Below are 20,926 nucleotides of genomic sequence, written 5' to 3' on the forward strand. Positions count from 1 at the left end.
CTGTTTCCAATGGGAGGGGAACTTGCAAGTTTTTCACTGTGCTGGGAAACTCTTGCTCTCCCAGCAACAGCAGCAGGAAAGAACACGTGGAGAGGCTTGTGTAGGCTCCAGCCAGGTTAATGGCTGCTTCTCTCACCTGCTGCTGTTGCTGGGAGAGCAAGAGTTTCTCAGCATGGTGGAAAGCTTGCAAGACCCCCTCCCATCAGAAATGGCTCCCAAGCAGCAGAGAGAAGCAGGATTCAACCTGGCTGCTTCTCTGCTTGCCCAGGAGCTGTTTCCAATGGAAGGGGGACTTGCAAGCTTTTCACTGTGTTGGGAAACTCTCTTGCTCTCCCAGCAACAGCAGCAGGTAAAAGAAATAATTGCTGACCTGACTGGAGCCTATACCAGCCTGCCCGCATGTTCCCCGGCAGAAGGCAAGTGGTGGGGGAAAGGCGACTGTCAGTGGCAAAAGGCAAGTAGAGGGGAAGGCAACCAGGGCTTGCAGAGCCTCACCCAGGGAGATCAGTAAAGGAGGGCCGCAGAGGAAGGCAAGCAGTAATGGGTTAGGGTTAGGGGCTGATATTTTCCCTTAGTTAAAGAGGAAATTGGGCAAAAGAAAAAGAAAATCCCATTTACAGTAAATAAACCTGAGATTTTACACTAAGTGACAGCTAATCTCCAGGTCACTTTGTTCATTGTGTGTGTTAGGACAATTGCTTTTGTTTGCCAAAAGTATATTATGTACCTGAACAAATAAAGGTGTGCTTTTTTTGCTGCTTAAAGCTGAACCAGGGATCCCAGTTGTCAGAGCTTGTACCAGCAGAAGATAATTGGAGAAGATCAAAGGCTGAATCAGTGTTTTTTATTTCCCTGTTCCTCGATTCCCCAGGTTGAGCTTTTGATTGTGGCTCAGCACAGAGGGAAAGAGGCTGTCAATCTATACTTGAATCTAGAGTTTCCCTTCACAGCGTTTGGCCTTACTCCAACTTTTTAACTTTCCTTCTTTTAATAGGTGATTGACTTATAAACAGAAGCTGGCTTAATAGACTGAGTTATAGTTGTGTAGATCTCTTTTCAGTGGAATGGAATATTATATACCCTTATATTTTACAAAATTAGATGGCCATTTTCATCTGTCTTTGTGTCTCTCTCTTCTCTCTTCTTCTTCTTCTCTCTCTCTTTTTTTTTCTCTCTCTCCATGGGGGAGGGGGGAAGAAACAGAGAAGGCTGTTACCTTCTCCAGGGGAACCCTCCCCGCTGTTTTAAAGGATGCTTCATGTATGCCTTCTTCAAAATGGCTAATAGGCTTCTACTTTCATAAAGGTAGAAAGGTAAACCTGTCTGCACCTTTGACTGCCCCCCACAAATGGATTTACCAAAAAGGTGTGAAGCAACCTCTCAGCCACTTTTGCCAAAGTATCTCTACTCCAGAACCACATTTTCTTTAGTAAGGACAGCAAACTTGTTTTTGTTACTTAGGCTTTGCATTTTGCAAACTCATCGCTTCCTTTAATTTCCTTCATTTCACTTATGTTAACATCTTAGTGGGGGAATTTTTATTAATATAAACTAATGTAAATTAAATTAACATAAATTTAAATATATATTTAATATACTACGTGCTAAATGTAAAATATATAAATATTAATATAATACAAATGTATACATGCTAATATAACATAAATATTAATATCTAAGTAATATTAATTAACATGTTTTATAATAAAACATTTTATTCATTTTATTTACATGCTAAATGTAAAATATATAAATATTAATATAATACAAATGTATACATTCTAATATAACATAAATATTAATATCTAAGTAATATTAATTAACATGTTTTATAATAAAACATTTTATTCATTTTATTTACATGCTAAATGTAAAATATATAAATATTAATATAATACAAATGTATACATGCTAATATAACATAAATATTAATATCTAAGTAATATTAATTAACATGTTTTATAATAAAACATTTTATTCAGGGGGAAAAATAAAACCCGTAGAGAGAAAAAGAACCAAACAATTATGAAGGAAGGCAGGAACAGGGTTAACTGTCAGGATAGCAAAGGCATCATGGCCTCAATCAATATACAACAAGTTGACCCTCACCTTTCAAGATGGCTGCTGTACGGTAAGAATTTATTTTTTCTCTTACCAATAATCTGCTGATTTTAGTGCTAAATCTGGTTCTTTGGCAGCGCTGCTCTCTGGTTTTGAATGGGAGCACTTAGGAGTGATCCAAGATGACTTTTGGATGATCGTGGACCCAATGGGCAAGGGCGGGGTAGTCTTGAAGATTCCAATTCCCTCTGGAAGCAATTGAAAGTCATTGGGCATGTCCATCTTCCTGTCAAGCATTTTTCATTTTCTAAGCATGCCAGAATTTTAATTATCAATTTTTGATTTCACTGTTTTATTTTGCTTATTGTTATATATAATTATTTTGAATAACCTCTGTCCCTTCCATATAGAAAGCATGGTAACGTTTGGTGGGAAGTAAACAGTACACAGACTCTTACCACTGGATTCTGTATTTTTTGAGTTTGCAAAACACCTGGAGTTCATTTCCATTGAACTTTTCTTATAAACTTGGATTGAAATATAGCGGCAAGCATACTTGTTCCTTTGTACCCTGGCTTTGTTCCCAATGGCTGAAGAGTCTCTGAAATCTAAGAAAGGAGAGTGTGGAGATGTGCATCTTCTAGACTGAGCTCCTCACTCAAAAACTTGATCAAACTTTAATGGTTATTAAAATAATATTAAGATCTTTGGATGTGGATGAAGATTCACAAAACGACTTTGATCCAATTCCATATCAAAGAGATAGTCTCACGTCTGGTGAACCAGCGAAGTGGATTTCATCTGCTGTTCCGATTTCATCTGCCCTTCCGAAAATACATCCTTTCAACATTATGGCTTTGACTAAAAAGGAAAGAGAGAGATTTCAGATCTCTACGAAGTCTGAGGAAGACTGGATGGATTTATTACAGTTAATTAGCAATTACTTCTGCTGGCACTTTGATCAGAAAGTAGACATATTTTGGAGACTGAATTGACTATATTTAATTAAACAACAATTGACTAGACATGATATTAAAAAACAAACATGGATATTTGACCCAGGGTGATTTGTTTATAACTTTTGGGCTGGTTTGGGATAAATAAGATGCCGTGATAAATTTTCTACAAGTGGATTACAATAACGGAGAGTTTTGAAACTCTAATTTTGTTTCATTTCACAAATATTCCTTGTTAACTATTTGGTCACTAACATAACATATAGAAGACAGGTCAACAAGTTGCAAATAGACTTAGTAATTTAAAAAATTTTGGACGGTTTGTTTCACAAGGGGTGGGAACTAATGTAGTAATATATTAATCAGTATTCAACCAGAGCGGACAATACATGTATAATGTCTTTTTTTAATGCACCTTTGATTATTTTGGGTTTTGGGTTTTTTTCCCTTTTTCCCTTTTGGATTTTGAGTTCTGTATTTTGTATTTTAACTTTGTTTTGAGTAAAATAAATACAAGTTTAAATTTATATATATACAAGAGGTCATTCTTCCGCAGCCATTTCTAACATTACCAAAATTACCCCAATTTAATCTCCTGTTTCCATGATGCTACCTTGTCTGGGTACTAAGCTTCCTTTATGCAACTTTACCCTCTATTTTCTGTTGTGGAAAATGCCAAAGGCACAGTACTCAAAGAAACACTGCCCAGCAAAAATCCCTCCAAGAGATGGCAACATTATATTAGTTGCTCTTTCTACAACACAGGAAAACTTGGGTTCAACAAAGAATCAGTAAGGTAGCTAAGCTCTAAGAGGGCTGAATGGAGGAGTCAGTGCAACTAAAACAGCCACACACTAATGGCTGAGAATGACTAACAAACCATGTGGCATCCCAGTAGGTGAGCTAATGTCCTCAGGAACACTCCACCAGGTAGAAAGGTGAATAACTGACATTTTAAGAAAGAAAAATATGCAGCCCATAAATACCCAAGGACTTCTTTGTTAGTTTCAGAAACGCTGTGCTGTCTTTTTCCTTTCCTTTCCTTTTTTTTTTTTTTTTTTGTGCTGTGCCTTCAGCTATGACATTGGCACAGGGAGAATTGTTCTTGCTCTCACAAGTTTGTGTGCTTTGTTCAAAAATGCAATCTCACTGTTTTCCAAATGCCTACTTAGGAAAGGGGGGGGGTCGAAGTTGAACACCATGTAATAGGCCACTTTATCAAATATTTAACAGCGACACGATATTCAGAAATGGTCAGAGGAAGTTGAGAGGGGCAGACCAAACCTAAGCAAGGATTTGGAGTATGTTTTAGAAAGATTATTTCAAACTGGGGCTTGCGGGTCAGGTGGTCCACAGATAGCCTAAGGTGAAATTGTCTAGAGATAAAGAAACTTATAGTCCAGCCCAAGCTAAACATATTCAACTGGGAGAACTGAATTCGAATGAATCCTCTCCATTAACCTAATGCAGTCTAGCAATATTTCCTTCTCCCCACAAAAGGAACAAAACAATCTCCGGCCAAGAATTCTGACACAAAACCAGTTTTCTTTGGGGAAGCCATGTCCCTTCGGAAGGTGTAAGAAAAACTGACACAACTTAATCATGGAGTTAGACTTTGGCTTTGTTCCTGAAGCATTTTGACAGTTCTGTTAGGGCCACTGTGACAGTGGTGATACTCTACTGGTTCAACTTGGTTCTGCTGAGCCGGTAGCACCAATGAGCAGCAGAGACCGAACCAGTTGTCTCCGAGGTGCTGCTGTTTGGCCCACCTGCCTGCCGGGGCTCCCATACTAACCTTTATGTCCTGCTTTTGAAGCGCAGCTGCTTTGCGTGGCACAGTAGATTGCCACGCGGCAGCTGCTGGAGCGACATGGAGAGTGCAGGGTTGCCGGAGGTGAGTTGGAAAGCCTCTGCACCTGCTCAAAGTGCACGTTTGGCGCATGCAGGCATGCAATGTACGTGTGCACAATGCGTGCCCGCCAAGCCACGCCCACCAAACCACCGGTAAAAATTTTTGAAACGCACCACTGCACTGTGACATTATTGCTCTTTATATCTCTACAAATGGTAGCTGAGAATTTTGGGAGATGTAGTCCACAGAACTTAAAAGTTGCTGACAGGGAAAACACTGATTTAGAACAATTATTATAACAGCATTCCTCAGCTTAGCAGAGTCCATGTGAATCAGACTATAACTTGCACTACCTCCGGCCAGGAAAGCCAGCTCTGGGAAGAACTGATGATTTGTTGAGTGCTGCGATTTGTGGAGTGCTGTACGCCACTAGAAAAGTCACAGGTTGGGGAAGGCTACTGTAGCCAGAGGTTCAAACAAAAAATTTCACATAACCCAATTTTGCTCAAAAGTCATTTCATTTACTATGACCACAGAGCCCTGTGACATTTTCAAGACACATTTATTTGTCATTCTGTGTGCAAGGCCTCAGTGCAAGAATGAGAACATGTGCTTCATCCACTTACTTTAAGGACTCCTGCTTTTGTTTTGAAACTGGACAACAGGTCATGTGTGGTGGCCTATCTTTAAATAAACTAAGTTTACCTCCCAAAGATATTTAAATTACACTTCTCACTTTCCTGCTGTCACTAGAAATTGGTCTGGGGTAGTGCACCCAAGTTTGATATCTCAAGTTGCTCAGTCCTGGCTGAGATTGTTGTCTGAAGTTGACTATGACGTATTCAACAAATCAACACCAGTGAAAACCATGGTTTCTTGCATTATGTGAAACTCCTTGTTTAGTATTTATTTATGAAACTTGTAAATTGCCCATCTCATCTGAGCGACTCTGTGGGTGGTTTACAAATAAAAACCAAAGAAAGATAGCAAAAAAAAAAAATGTTAAAAACAGAATTAAAACAAGTTTAAAAAGTTAAAAATTACAAGAATTAAAGAAGGGGATGGGGAGAGCCCTCAAGTCACCAACCACGCTCAAATTTGCGTGACACTCAAGCCCCCCCCCATACCAGTTTGCAGCCAGAAGAGTAATACTGTACACAACCCTATTTATTTGATTTTTATCAGATTACAAACAACTGGAAGTAGTGAATATACATAATATTCCTTCCTCCTCCTCTTTCCCCAACAACCACCTTGTGAGGTGGGTTGGACTACAAGAGAGTGGTTGACCAAAATCACCCAGTTGGCTTTCATGCCTTAATGTGGGAGTAGAACTCCCAGTCACCTGGTGACTGAGCCAAGATTACCCAGCTGGCTTTCTTGCGTAAGGCAGGATTAAAACTCACCACAGGTCTTGGTTTCCAGGCTGGTGCCTTCACCACTACCTCAAACTGGCTTATTAACATTTCTGTCCTGCCTTTCATTCATAAACTCAAGGTGCATGGTAGATCCATTCCTTTCCCACAAAACACCCTGTGAGGTAGGTTGGACTGAGAGTAATCGGTCCAACAAATCATCCAACAAGCTTCCCTACCAAAGGAGGAGGGACTGGGAACCTGGATTCTTTCCCCCACAGCCAGTCCAGCGCCCAATATTACACATTTTGACTTTGACCCTAACGCTCCCTATCTCCCTATCATCTCCTGCCTGAATAGCATCAACTGAAAAGATTTGTCAGTATTTTAGGAGTGGCGTTTTTCCTTGCATCTACACTCCAGGAAAGTATGCTCTCTCTATATATCATTATAGTTGTGCTTTTAAATAGTTGTGCTATAATGACATGGGAAAATACCCGAACAAAGCTGAATACCATGTAAGTACCGGGAAAACTTATATATATGGTATTTAGGTTTCTTCGGGTATTTTCCCACGTCTTAATATATATGCTTTCTAAACTTTCCCTTGGCGTCACAAATAGAAAACATGCGGAAAAAGTGGGTTATAATCCTTTGGTCGGCTCCAATAAATAAATGAAAAAAAAAAAAACAGGCGAGGCACCGGCTCAAATCACCTCATCCTCTCGCCGGCTTTCAGCGCATCAAAGCCCCGTCCGAGGTTGTTCGGTCAAAGCAGGCGAAGGGCCCGCCTCCTCAAGGCTCGAGGCCCCGCCCGCCCCTTCCGTCGCCCCCCTCCGATTGGCCACGTCCGCTGCCGGGCAAATGGGGTGACCCGCGGGCTGCGCTTTTGGCGTGGAGAAGCGGAGCTGGCCGCCCTCGAGCCGGGCAGAGAGAAAGAGAGAGAGTGAGACGCTTCAGCTTGGAGGGCGATCCGGTAAGTCCGCGCTTTGGTCGCCTTCGAAAGTGCTTTGAAGGCGAGGGAGCTCGCTCGCCAACAGCATTTGTCCTAACAGCGAGGACAATTAACCAGTGGACCAGTTTGCCTTCAGGAATCGTGGGCGCTCCATCACTGGAGGCTTTTAAGAGGAAACTATATCAACCACATCTGAAATAGTATAGGGGCCCCTGCTTGAACAGCGGGCTGGTCTAGAAGACCTCCAAGGTCCCTTCCAGCTCTAGTCTTATTCTATGCGCTTGGCCTCCCGTCCTGAGGCTCTGCAAGGCTGCAAGAAACAAGGGTCGGCACGTCGGTTTGCACGCATTCGCGTCCTTGCACACGTAAATTTCTTCCAATACGGTGGCCATCCTGTCCCGGCTTCGATCCCCCCACCTTTTTTTGTTTTGTTTTTTTTAAAACTTCTGGCAGCCATCTGGTGCACTCTGATCAACTTGCTTAGTTTCCCGGGCTGGGCTTTTTTTTTTTTTTTTTTTTTGCACGATGCCTCTGCCACCTCGGGCTGCATTCGCCAACGCGTCCCACCCCTTTAGTTTAGTTTACGTTATTGTCGTTGCACCTCGTACAACGAAATCGAAACACTTCATTTATTAATTTAATTATTCATTTAATCCTTTTCAAGAGGGGAGGTGTTTGCAACGGCACATCGATTCACAAGTTAGGTCAACGGGCTGGAATCCCACCAGGTGCTTACAAGAAACAATTAAAAAGCCAGGTTAGCAAGAAGTCGGCTTATAGGCACGCAGAGGAAGCGTGCCGTATCGATTCCTAAGCGACCTAGGGTTTGTCTGAACGTAGCCTACCCTCTCCCCCCCGCCCCCCATGCAAGACGTGCAATTGCTTGTTGCCGATTTCGGCGCTCCCCCACCCCAGTCCGAAAACTGAAGTTGAGGGTCAGGTGCGACGCAATCGCTTTGTTCCGTTGTGTGCGAACAGCCGACGTCCTTAAACCGCCGAAATCTTTCTAGACCGCCCTCGGCAACCGTTAATTGCTTTTACCGCAGCGCCGAACAATTACAGTCAAAACCGGACGCACGCGCACACACACACACACAAACCTACCGTCTTAAGGACGGGGAAGGGTGCAATCTTTTTTAAGGACAGTTGTGCACGCGTGGAAACAACTGTTAAACCTAAGAGGAAAAGGGCGGCTTTACTTCGGAGCAAGTGCCGAGAACTTTGTGAACTCCTCCTCCTCTCCCATCCCAGCCACCCCGCTGAAATCATTGTAGGGCACCTCTTGCAAACCGGGCATAAGCGGTGTTTCTCCCCCCACCCCTTTGATCTTTCTCCCGGGACTTTCCATTGTCTTTCAAAAAGTACCCCGGTTCTCCTCCTCGCGCCACATCGGCGTGACGTCATAACTCCCCCCCCCTCCCGTCCTTTCCTAGATCCCTTCCCAGTTGCCTCCAAGCCGCCCTCGCGACGTCACCGTCAGCCCACAATTTAGCCGAGCTCTCGCGCTCCCCTCGCCTTCCCCTTCTTTCCTCCTCTCCGCGAGCGGTGCCGGAGGAACCTCGCCGCTGCTTAGACCCGCCCCTGGCCCTTCCCCGCCGGCCTCTTCCAGCGTAACTGAACCGCTGCCGCCTCTTCCTTCGCTGTTGCCCGGATTCATCGCTCGCTTCCTTCTAAGTTGCCCGCGGCGCGGCCGAGGACGCGCGAGGAAGAAGGGGAAGCGGGATCCTATCCACGAGCTTTTATCCTTCGCGGAGGAGCCAGGCCAGGTGGGCCTCCAGGGAAGGGAGAACCGGGTTGGGGAGGATGGGCGTGCGAGCTGTTGATCCGCCAGGGCGGACGCTCCGGGTTTCGGATCTTCCTTGCGGGGAAGAGCGGGATGGTGGTGGTGGTGGTGGTGGTGGTGGAAAAAGCCGGGTCGGAGCAGCGCATCTCCGTCTCGGCCGCCGCGCCGGCTACTTCGGAGGCTGGAGCCCTTCCTCTGGGGCGAGCAGAGTATCATCCCGAGGTAGGAAACCTCGAGAGCCGGCCGGCTTGCACTAATCCCGGCGTGTGTGTGTGTTTGTGTGTGTGTGTGTGTGTGTGTGTGTGTGTGTGTGTGTGTGTGCGCGCGGAGCTGAATCCCCGCCCGACAGTCATACAGGGGCTCACACGAGAAGCGCCGGCCCGGGGTGGGGATGGAAGAAGCGGGGAAGGTTCGGGCGGGGTTTGTGCAACAGGGAAGGAGCTCCAGTGCTGTGTGCTTCTTTTTCTCCCATCCCGAAGGCCCTCCGGGACGGGCTCCACGTGCATCCGCCCTGCTTTCGCTGTACCGTTATTGCTGCTGCCTTGTGTGCGGCGGCAAAAGGCGGCCTAGGGCGAGTTGCGGAAGGGAAGCCTGCGAACCAGTTGCTCCTGGGTTTTCTCTCCTCGGCCGAAGCGGTCGGGGTTGCAACGAGGGCTGCAGGCGGCGGCGCTCCGCGAATCTCTGCCGCGGCTGGAGGTTGAGCTGGCTTGGCCGGCTGGCACTTTTGCACGCAGGGCTGGGTTGCCCTCTTAAAGCAAGGGGGAGAAAGCGAGCTCCGAGGTTTTTGGAACCACAATTCCCAGAAGCCTTTGTCGCTCGTCGGGCTGATGGGAAGCCAAACCCAAAACATCTGGAAGGGCACCTGGGATGCTGCTGCGTTTAGAGGAGGAAAAGTGCGGTGCCGGCGGATGTAGTTCGGTCTTCGGAGGCTTGTTCCTTTGAACCAGATATAAATTCATCCCTGGTTGAAACTCTCGTTGTGTGATGAATGTGCGCTTTAAGGGTGGGTTGCATGCAGTAGGTAGTCTTGGATTGGCACTGGCTCCAGGGATTGTGGTTTTTCTAGAATAAAGTCTTTCGAGCTGAACTGAGTTTTGCAATTAAATGATTGCAGGTTTTCTGTTCTAGATCCCAGTCCAAACCTATTGATGAGAACCTATAAGCAGTGTTTTTCAACTGTGTGGACTTAACTCTCAGATTTTCTCAGCCATCATGCAGGCTGGGGAACTCTGGAGTTGTAGTCCATGCAGCTTAAAGTTGCAGAAATTAAGAAACACTGGTCTATATAGTATTCAGTCTAAAAAGAATATATTCATGTATGAATATATATTGCCTGCAAGCATTCAGTCACTCTGCAAACCCTTCCAGGATTTATATACATGTAGTCCTTGACTTACCACCATTCATTTAGTGACTATTCAAACTTTAATTTTCATGGTGGGCGTCCGTTCGCTTCATGTATGGGTTGGAGGGGTTTGAAGCGGGTAGTGATGCAGCTGCAGTATGGCTTTGGTCAGTGGTCATGTCTCATTATCTGTGTGGGTGTGAGTCTGCTTTCTACGTGGAAGTGTGGTGGTAGCATCTTGTGTGGCCTTCATGGGTGTGGGTCTGGTGTCATTCTTCATGTTAGGTACTCGTTTGTTAATGAGGGCGGGTTTCCAAATGGCTGGTAGGCGGGAGGTATCTCGTTAATTCATGCTGTGTGGGCGTTTTTCTATCTCTATGGCTTCTCTGATTATTCTGTTGTTGAAGTTTGAATGGTCACTAAAATTACTGAAAACTAAAAGTACTGAAAATTACTTACGACCAGTTTTCATACTTATGACCATTGCAGCATCCTCATAGTCATGTGGTCAAAATTCAAATGCTTGGCAATTGACGTGTGTTTATGACAGTTGCATTGTCCTGGGTCATGTGATCACCATTTGTAGTAACCTTTGCAGCTGGCTTCCAACAAGCAAAGCCAGATTTGCTTAATGACTGCATGGTTCACTTAACTGTGGCAGAAAGGTTGTAAAATGGGGCAAAATGACTGAACGGCTGCCTGGAAATGTTGCCCTTAATTGTGATTGTAAGTCAAGGACTACTCATATATGAATAATTTTCCTTGACTCTGGCAAGTATCCCTAGTCAACCAACGCATTTATATTGCAATAGTATCCACATTTTTGGGGGTTGTGCCTTGACAAGGAATTGCATTTAAATGCATTTAAACATGCTTATGATTGCTTTTTGAAACTAAAAAGTATCTTCTATCTAATTTGCTCTATGGTCACAGCTTGGGTAACGCTCATGTTAAGTTTTGTTGAAACGGCAAACTTTGTTCTATGAACAACAATACACTTATAAAACTTGTTAAACATTTGTCGCTCAGATTTCATTCTCCCATCAGTCAGAAAATGCAAAAAGGTACTCCTTAAGATGTACCTATGGAAATACAGACTTAAGTTAGTCAGTGCTGTGTGGTTTAGATGAAGGCAGGTATCACCCCTGCTTTCCAGCAAAGAAGAATTCTTGATTGCATCAAGGGATAGCTCATTAGACCACATTGACCACAATGTGGTCTTGCTCAGGGGTCGCCAACCTTTTGGACCTCAGGGATCATCATACTCATAATTTTAAATCCTGCGGACCAGAGACCCTGGGAAAAACCCCCCAAAAGTCTGCAGGAAAATTCCCCACCCCGTTTTCCTACTGATTGATCATTCTTTATTTGGGATCGCAGGATATCATCTCCAGATTTATTGGGGGGGGGGGGAGAGAGACTTTTGACTTCATGCAAGGAAAGCAGCAGAAGTCTTTCTTTCTCTCCCCCAAACTCCTCCAGAAATGAGTCTTTGTGAGACTTGTCACACCAACGCAGCCTCTTGGAGCAGGATGACTTGCAGTGTACCAAAGACTCATTACTGGTGGTGTTTGGGGGAGAGAAAGAAAGACTTTTTGCTGCTTTCCTTGCGTGCAGCCAAAAGCAGAAGAAGAAAGAAGTGGAAAGAAGCAGCCCGGTGGCCAGGCAAGTTTCCCCCTCCGCCCTTTCTCCCCTCCCCTCACTACCTTGTGTTGTTCGCAATGCAAGCGATGCAAGCCTTATGTTCCCGTGCAGCCTGGATTAATTGCTTTGGGGGTGACATTTCTCTGCGGACCACCAAAATTTTCTCATGGACTGCCAGTGGTCCCTGGCCCACTAGTTGGCGACCACTGGTCTAGCTCTTCTCTAAAGGTGAATTTTTGCATTTTGTTGGTCTACTAGTTAGTTCTACTTAATTGGGGCATTATATTGATTGTGTGTTAGGGGAAGCAGGTTAATTTTTGAAGCAACAACATCAATTATTTTGGGATTGGCAGAATTGTATAAATACCTTGGAACAGGTATGTTGATACAAGTATATCAACAAATTGGTAATTTGTCTTAAGATTTTATGTTTAATTGAGATATTGTGATTACTGTTATGATGTTGGTCTGTAAAGTGCCAGAGTTACTTTTCTTCGAGATATACAGAATAGTCTGCCCAAAAGGGTGGTACCACTTATTAAATATTAAGTTGCTCTTGTTGGATGGAAATATAGAATTCTCTCTCCTCGGAGTTTAATTGCACCTGGACTCTTGCAATGGAAAAAAATTGGAACTGCATGAATCACAGTTTTGTAGTTTTGAAAGGTAACACCATTGCTTAGTCAGCAAGAAAGCAAGACTTCTTTAAGAGAAATCTGCTGATTGTGGAAAGTTTATTTTAATTAAAGAAGAGACCAGTAAGATAACATATTATAGACCTGAGGGCTGATCTTAGGGTCCTGTAACACCATAAACACTAGAACAACAGTATTGCTCGTGGTTGCTATTGTACTTAGGTTAAGAAAAAGCACAAGAATTGTTATAATGATGAGATAAACTTGTGATAACAGTAGACACTATATAGTCTTATTCCCAAAAGTTCTAAAGATAACCCCACAAGTCATGATGTTATGCAAGGATGACTTCCATATTACTTGTGGCTAGAAAATGATACTTAGATATTGTGATGGCACAAGAGCTCTGGCTGTCACCTTATCTCAAAAGCGTGCAACCTGTAATAAGAGGACTATGGGCACTACTAGAGATTCAGTTGTAGAACCTATCTGTCCAGATATTGGTAACCACCAGTAACAAACCAACATCCTCTGCCTCATTCTATCACTTTGATATGTGTGTTCACTTATTTTGCTCACATTTATTTATTGCTAACTAGTAATTCATGTATAAATAAATGTCAACTATTAAAGGTTGTCTGGATCTAGAAACAGACTCCACAAGACGACTAGTACAAAGATAGGTTCTTTTTTGAGATAGGCACTTACAACAGAATCATGCAAATCTGAGTGTGACTTCCTTCTTCTCATACCTCAGTTAAGTCAGGGAAAAGCCAGTCTAAAGGGGAGTAAGCGACTATTGTAGGAGTCTCTTCCTAATTCTGTCTCTTTTTCTGGGGTTCAAAGGAATGCTTTTTGTTTATGTAATGTCTTGTGAATATTTCCTCAAGGTCATGTCCAAGGTTTCTATCTCAAAGGGAGAAAGTTGCTCTTGAGTTTAAAGAGGTGAAAAATAGTAGTTCAACAGTTAATTACAAAAAACATTAACAATCAGTTACGCCTTTGTTTCTGTCACCTTTAAAGCATTTTGTGTGGCTACACCCTCTTTTCTAGTGCAGCTTCCAGCATGATGCAGCCCTTAGCTCAAGAACATTTGCATACTTCTGACCTACTTAGGGATTTCTTTCAGGATGCAGATGATAACAGGCAGCTTAAAAAACTCCATGGTTGGTTTCTTTATCAAAGGTATTTATTGGATTGCTGTCTTTCATTCTCAGAAAGGAAGATACAGGGTTTCCTTGGATCTATTTATGCGTTTCTGTTTCCTATCTCAGTGCACTTGCTGGTTGGTAGCAACTTCCAGATGCGTACTTGGAGTAGTTTAGCTACTGAGGAGAAATTGCATAATCTCAAGGTGATTATTATTTGCATAATACTTTCACAGAGGTTCAGAATGAAATAATGTTTTTGCCCCAGGTAATATCCAGCTTTGCAGAAATAAATGGCTTCATTTCCTTGAGTCTGGCTTTCGAAGAACACGGTTTAATAAAGTGGTATGCGGTGCAAAATATTTAGCTGCTGGTAATTTTGTAATGCTATACTTATTAGATAAAATTGCAGGGTATATTGATCAGGTAGGCTAAATAAATAACATTGGACATAAATGCAATAATTTGCGGGAATAAATCTTCACAGTGTATAGATCATATGAATAATTTAATTTGTTGCATTCTATTTAAATTTTAGCTGTTACTCTTTATTGGTTTGGCATTAAGGACCTAATTTAAGATAATATGTTTTGAGCTAATATTAACTTGTTCTACTTTTTCGTTCTATATGAATGACAGATAGCAGCTGAACTTTTTAAGGAGGTCTGCCTTCTCACAGAAGATAAAATTGAGATGAGGCATTTGAAATTAATATTCTGGCCTACCTGAATTTAATAGAAAGAATTTGAGTAGTTTTCTTTCGCCAATGGGGAGATGTTTCACCCTTACATTGACATCAAATAAAATGTAGAGCAGGATTTGTGAGATGTGAGGAAGAAGAGAACTGCTAAAACTCAGCCGAGGGATGAACTGTACTCTGTTTCTGTACAAATCAAAGTCATTTTAAGCCTTTGAATTTCTGCCAAGGAATAGTGAATGTGGAATTTAAAATATGGTCCCTTCTAGCGCCTAAGCTTATCCGGAGCTGCCAATAGCAGTGGCCCAGATCTCCTAAATTGCTTTGTAATGCACTGTATGTATAAATAATAATATTGATTTGACAAGAATTGGGAACCAGATGACTACTTTTGGAAATCTACATTTGATTCAGATTTGTGTTTCATAGTTTGGAGGCGATGAAAGCAGAGATGACACACAGGAAGAGGAAGAAATAGGGAGGGAGAAGAAAAGTGAAAGACTGAATAGGCATTAGGAATGTAAGCACTGTCAAACCTTGCATGAAGTAAGTTTGAACAAGCAGGCTTCTCTTCACTATTTTTTCACACCAGGTTTTCTAAGACAGATTTGATACTAGGAACAAGATCCAGGTGGTTCTCTTTCCATAACAGTAAAAATGTGATTCACTTCAGGTATAGTCCTCAACTTAAGTTGAGGATTGCCTGTATTTTGCTGTCCTTTTAATTAAACCCCAAACAGCTGTTTCTCCCTTTCCAATGATAAGATGTATTTATTCACTTATTATTTTTTTGCTTTTTTAATTTATTTTTCATACTTTTGAATCACCCGTTTCCCTCAAAGAGGGACTCTTTATATAATATGTATTATAAAAATGTATAATAGACAAAGAGACTTAATCCTTCAAGATTGCAATTATCGATTCAGAGTGTGTTATATTTTTAAAGATCTTGAAGAGAGTTCTTGATGGAGCCAGGGGTTTTCTTTCATAGCTTATTAGTACATGACAATTGTAGTTCAGTACAGGCCTTAGATTGCCTCTTGACTAATTTATTTATTTATATGCCACCCATTTCACTCACACTGAAATACACAAGCTTGGGAACAGGGTGGAGGAGAGAAGAAACCATACAGGTAATCCTCGACTTAAAACCATAATTGAACCTAAAATTTCCTTTGATAAGCGTGACAGTTATTTCGTGAATTTTGCCCTATTTTGTGATCTTTCTTGCCGCTGTTGAATCATTGCAGTAATTAAGTTAGTAACACTGTCGTTAAGTGAATCTGATTTCCCCATTGACTTTGCTTGTTAGAAGGTCGCAAAACGTGATCACATGACCCTGGGGAACTGCAGCTGTCATAAATACATGCCAGTTGCCAAGCATTCGAATTTTGATCATGTGACCATGGGAATGCAGCCACAGTCATGTGAAAAATTGTCATAGCTAATTTTTTTTCCAGTATCTTAGTAACTTTGAACACTTAACAAAAAGAATGTTGTAAATAGAGAACTACTTGTACAATTCAAATAGAAAAGGCATTGTCTGAGTAGGTGACATCATCGTTTGTCCCATCGTTTGAACCAAGAGTAAAGTATATTTTTCTTAAGGAATTATTGGATTTGTTCCATAGAATCAACATTGCAGAGCCTTGAAATTCTGGGGAAGTAATGTTTGATGCATAAAAATGCAAGCAATACATGCGAAACAAATTTCTATGGGGAATATTGTTGAAATAATGATGAGCTCTCAGGCTGATATTTTTAGAAGGAGAAGATTATTAAGTGTAAGGCTTGGGGTGATATCTCTTTCTTTACACAAAAGGTTTACATATCATCATGCTAAAGCATATCTTCCTCTTTTTTTTGCTTTGGTATGTTGTACTCTGTATGAATTCAGCCATGGGGATTTTTAATCCATGGTTTCGGGGCTTGTGCAATGTATGGCTGGCTAAGTGTTATTTAATTTATAAGCCACCCATCTCTCTATCCAGAGCGACTCTGGGCGGCTTTTAATGTTTATTATATGTTGAATTGTGGCGTATCCTTGTTAAACCAAACCAAACCAAACCATGTCATGTTGTGCAATGTGAGCCAAGTCATACATTCTGTCAACATTTGAGAAATCTTTGCCAGCCATACTAAATTCTTAACTTTGAATCTAAGCTGTAATGTCATTGGTTTGGTATTGGTATGTTGCGTTACAAAACTATGGTTTATTGCTGAACTAGCAGGTTTATCTAGGTTATGAGTAAACTAAAGATAGTTTAATGTTGGGTCCAGCAGCATGAAGCAGCTAAAGATAGCTTGCTGTTGGGTCCAGCAGGATAAGATACCTCCCATCTTATCCTCCCTCGATGGCTTTTCCTGATCTCAGGGATTTTAAACTAAAAACTTTTGATACCAGAAGAAACTGGAAATATTGGCTGAATATGTAAAATGTCACTCAGTACCTGCTTTGTTGATATCCAAATCACAGTTAAATATTTTTTAAAATATTGTCTGGTAACCAAGTATTCAGATAATATATTTTCTTGCTCTAAACAGTTTAGCTGGAATTCCACCTCCATGTGACAGCCTGGATTACCAGTGGGAGCTTGTTTTCTGTTTTGATGCTATTGTGTCCAATTTCCCACTTGTTTTAAAGCTGCAGGAACTGGTAGATGCAGCTTTCCCATGATTACACATTAAGGTTGTCTTATGCTGCAGGAGAACCACCAGCTAGCTAACGAAGCTGATTCTCACAATTTTATTGCCTTCACATTTTCTCCTTAACAATAAATGGCAAGTGTGTACTTCTTAATTATGCCTCTGTGATATGAGTATTGTTTTTGATACATCTACTCCTTTTAAAAAGACACTGTGCACTGTCTTCATGGTAGCTGCGATAAATTGGCTAAACAGCAGGTCTTCCCAGGACTCCTTGTTTTGCAGCGATTCAGAAATGCAACTGCTGTTCTGAAAATTAGAGCATGTTAACAGTGTTTCTGTTCATAAATTCATTGCAGAGAATTGAGTTGTTCCTACACCGGTTCTTAGGGTATGCAGCACTTCAGATTCAGTTGCAAAAAGGTGCTTCAGAGTACATGGGGTCACAAACATCAGCATCCATCTCATGAAAAGCTCATTAAAGCTGCTGTGTCTTTTTCCAGGAACATGCAGCTCTCCCCAGGACCATTTAGGATACAGGTTCCTAAACTTTCTGCCATCATGCCTCCTTTTATGTAATGACAATGTACAAAAAGAAAATCCAAATACAGGCAGTCCTCGACTTACAACCATTCCATTTAGTGACCATTCATAGTTAGAACGGCACTTAAAAAGTGACTTATGACCATTACAGCAGCCCCCTTGGTCACGTGATCAAAAATTGGCCACTTGGCAGCTGGCTCGTATTTACAATTGTTGCAGTGTCCCAGGGTCGTGTGATCACTTTTTGCAACCTTATGACATGCCAAGTCAATAGGGCAGTCAGATTCACTTAACAACTGGGTTACTAACTGAACAACTGCAGTGATTCACTTAGTAACTGGCAAGAAAGGCCATAAAATGGGCTAAGCTCACTTAACAACTGTCTTGCTTAATAATATAAATTTTGGACTCAATTGTGGTTGTAAATCAAGGACTGCCTGTATCCAAATGAACACTGGTGAACAATGAAAACAATACCATGACAATTCGGGAAAGGTGGATTTATTGTAAGAATGTTCTTCCCGCCTCCCCTGGACTCTGCCCACACAGGGTGTGTGCCTCACTGTTTGGGAAAAAACTGATTGAGGAGTTTAATAGTCAACATGAACCCAAATTACCCAATAAGCAATTGTGAATGCAAGTCTTTTGATTCAGTATTCATTTGATCTCTGCATCTTGCACTGGTTAATAGCATAGTGGTCACATTGGCTTCTCAGCTCTTTAAAGGCTTTTCTCCTGGACAACATGTTGCAGGTTTCAAGACCGGAGGAAACCAAGGACTCACTGGATCCAACTGGTTCAGGAGGTGTCCAAGTTCTCGTTCATCTCTTTCATAATTCATGCCACATCTATGGAAAGATACACCTCACCACAATTCCAGGGATAACCCTGGACGATCATCGAGCACTTCAGAGAGAAAGCTTGCTCTTTCGAGGAAAATCAGAAGCCAAGCTTATACCTCCATTGGTGGAAGTCTAAACATGAACAGTAGGGGTCCCCAAACTTGGCAACTTTAAGACTTGTGGACTTCAACTGGGAGTTGACGTCCACAAGTCTTAAAGTTGCCAAGTTTGAAGACCTCTGATGAAAAGGAAGCAGGTTGCTCTTCCCTTTAAGTAAACAATGTTTACAAGGTCATTCCTATCCTCTAGTTTCTTGGTAGCGACCTGAAAAGACAGGACTTGCTTAGAGCAGGGGCTCTCCAAATTTGGCAACTTTAAGACTCGTGGAGTTTAACTTCCAGAATTCCTCAGCCAGTAATGCTGACTGAGGAATTCTGGGAGTTGAAGTCCACAAATCTTAAAAGTTGCCGAGTGTGGAGGTCCTTAACTTAACTATTGAATTATGGACACTTACAGGGCATAATTAAATGCTGAAATTAAGTGTGTTGAAAAGAACAGCTAATGATTGAAATTAGTGAACTTAAAGTATTATATTCAATAAAGAAAGTTAAAATAAAAAGACTTGAGTGCCACCTGATGGTACAGGAAAACTTCAGTAAGTTTTAAAAAGTGTCTGGTCTTCTCAAGAGTTTGGATTTTGGAACTTAAAATAAAATAAAATAAACATTATTATAGAACCACCCGAAAAAAGACTCGAGTATGGATTGTTGAAAATAAATTCAAAAGATATTGGCTGAAATAATATACCGGACTCTGGGATTGAATATATCTATTAAAGAAGAGGATTTTAACTATTAAGGAAGAGGAAAGAAAAAAGGAGAAGATATAATGGAGAAACTATTTGTTGATAAAAGATTGGACTTACAAGAGTCAAGATTTGATTTGCAAGATATAAGGGGCATGATAAAAATTAAACTTGAAATGTGCAATTATGTACTACAGCAATTAGAAATGGTAACTCAGCATACACAAGAACAAATTAAACCAGAGGGGGAGGAGTTCTATAAAGAAGAAGCCAACATTGAAGGACAAAACGAACAACAATTATTTAAACGGGGGAAAAGGAATTAGAATTAAAAATTTGTGGTCTGATAGGATGATAAAAGGGAGAGTGGTTTGGAAAATGGATAAAGGGAGAGGGGAAAAGCAGAAAAAGGAAGAGCAAAAGAGGGAGAGAGAAAAGTTTAATAACTGGAATGAGAAATGGAGGGGAATAAGAATGGGAAAAAGGGAATTAAGAGAAAGGACCAGAAAACAGAGGAATAGGAAACAAACAAGGATGAAAAGAAAGTACATTGTTCAAAGAGTGAGAAACACACTGCATGGCAAATGAGAATTTTTTATTTTAAAAATAAAGTTAAAGCAGGGAGAAAATTGAATAATGGAATTACTGGGTATGTTTAACTGATATTGGTGGTAGGCATTTGGAGAGAGTTTTGAAAGGTTGAAAATAAGCATTGAAGGATTATGAATTAATGTGAAATATATGCATTGAGAGATATGATTTATATTATTAATTTTGCCTATACTCAAATGTGTGATATATTGATGCCACACTGTTAATGGATTGTTGTGCATATGCACATTGGGAAAAAAAAAAGAGAAAATATCTCAGAGAAGCCCTTCCCAAGTTCACAAGAAGATAAAAGGGAAGAAGCGTTAAGCTCATTAGTCCTGCAAGATTCTGTTACTATCGCTGTTATAATAAAAATAGTACTGACCAGCATGGCATTTCTTACCTAGGCTGGTCTATTTCTAAGGGCTAATGGCATATGATAGTGCCAGTCATGGTTTGTGCAACCATATTTTGTACCACCTATAGTTTTCAAATACTCGTGGCCTTATGTAGAACACGCTCCAGTACAAGCAAGGTAGATTAGGACATGAGCACAATTTCCCAGTCACAAGTAGTATAAAGATGTATGCAAAATCCCCCCTAGTCGTTTACAAGCAGGAGCTATGGATTTATGGATTTGAATTTAGGTCCAAATTAGAGGCCGTCTGATCTGAGCCGGGAATACAACTCATCCAGAATTAGTGATACAATTTTCTTGGAATAATTGGGCCCACAAACCTAGTGCCAGCCCTTTTTGAAAGGATGAATTTGGTCTGTTCCTCCCCATTTAGTCTCTGACAGCCTCTGTTCCATCATCTTTAGTCCAGGGATCAGATATATATTAGAGTATCATCAACATATGGATGATTCTGAATGGTTTGTCAATGGGTGACTTTAATCAGATGTTCAAAAAGAAAGGAGAGAGGCATTCCAAAGAGTAGAGTCTCCAGATAAATCCATCACCAGTTGAAATCAGGGATAGTTCAGAAGGTTACACTGGCTGATGGTTTAAAGCTGATAAGAAATCAAGGACTAGGAGGGTCCAGCCCCTAAACATAATCCACAAAT

General features: G+C 41.5%; 1 protein-coding gene across 2 annotated transcripts in view; it reads left to right on the forward strand.

Moving 5' to 3' along the window:
- Positions 1–7,087: 7,087 nt before the first annotated feature.
- ELOVL5 (ELOVL fatty acid elongase 5) overlaps positions 7,088–20,926 on the forward strand; it is a 60,588-nt gene continuing 46,749 nt past the window's right edge. The window contains exon 1 of one of the 2 annotated variants that reach the window (XM_026695198.2): positions 7,088–7,200. The gene's annotated coding sequence lies outside the window, so the exon portion shown is untranslated. Of the gene's footprint in view, positions 7,201–8,662; positions 8,946–20,926 lie in introns of those variants that run through there. The other variant, XM_026695197.2, reaches the window with a different exon arrangement.

This window comes from Pseudonaja textilis, chromosome 1, assembly GCF_049901715.1.
Source record: "Pseudonaja textilis isolate UNSWEBS1 chromosome 1, rPseTex1.2, whole genome shotgun sequence".
In the NCBI taxonomy this organism is placed as follows: domain Eukaryota; kingdom Metazoa; phylum Chordata; class Lepidosauria; order Squamata; family Elapidae; genus Pseudonaja; species Pseudonaja textilis.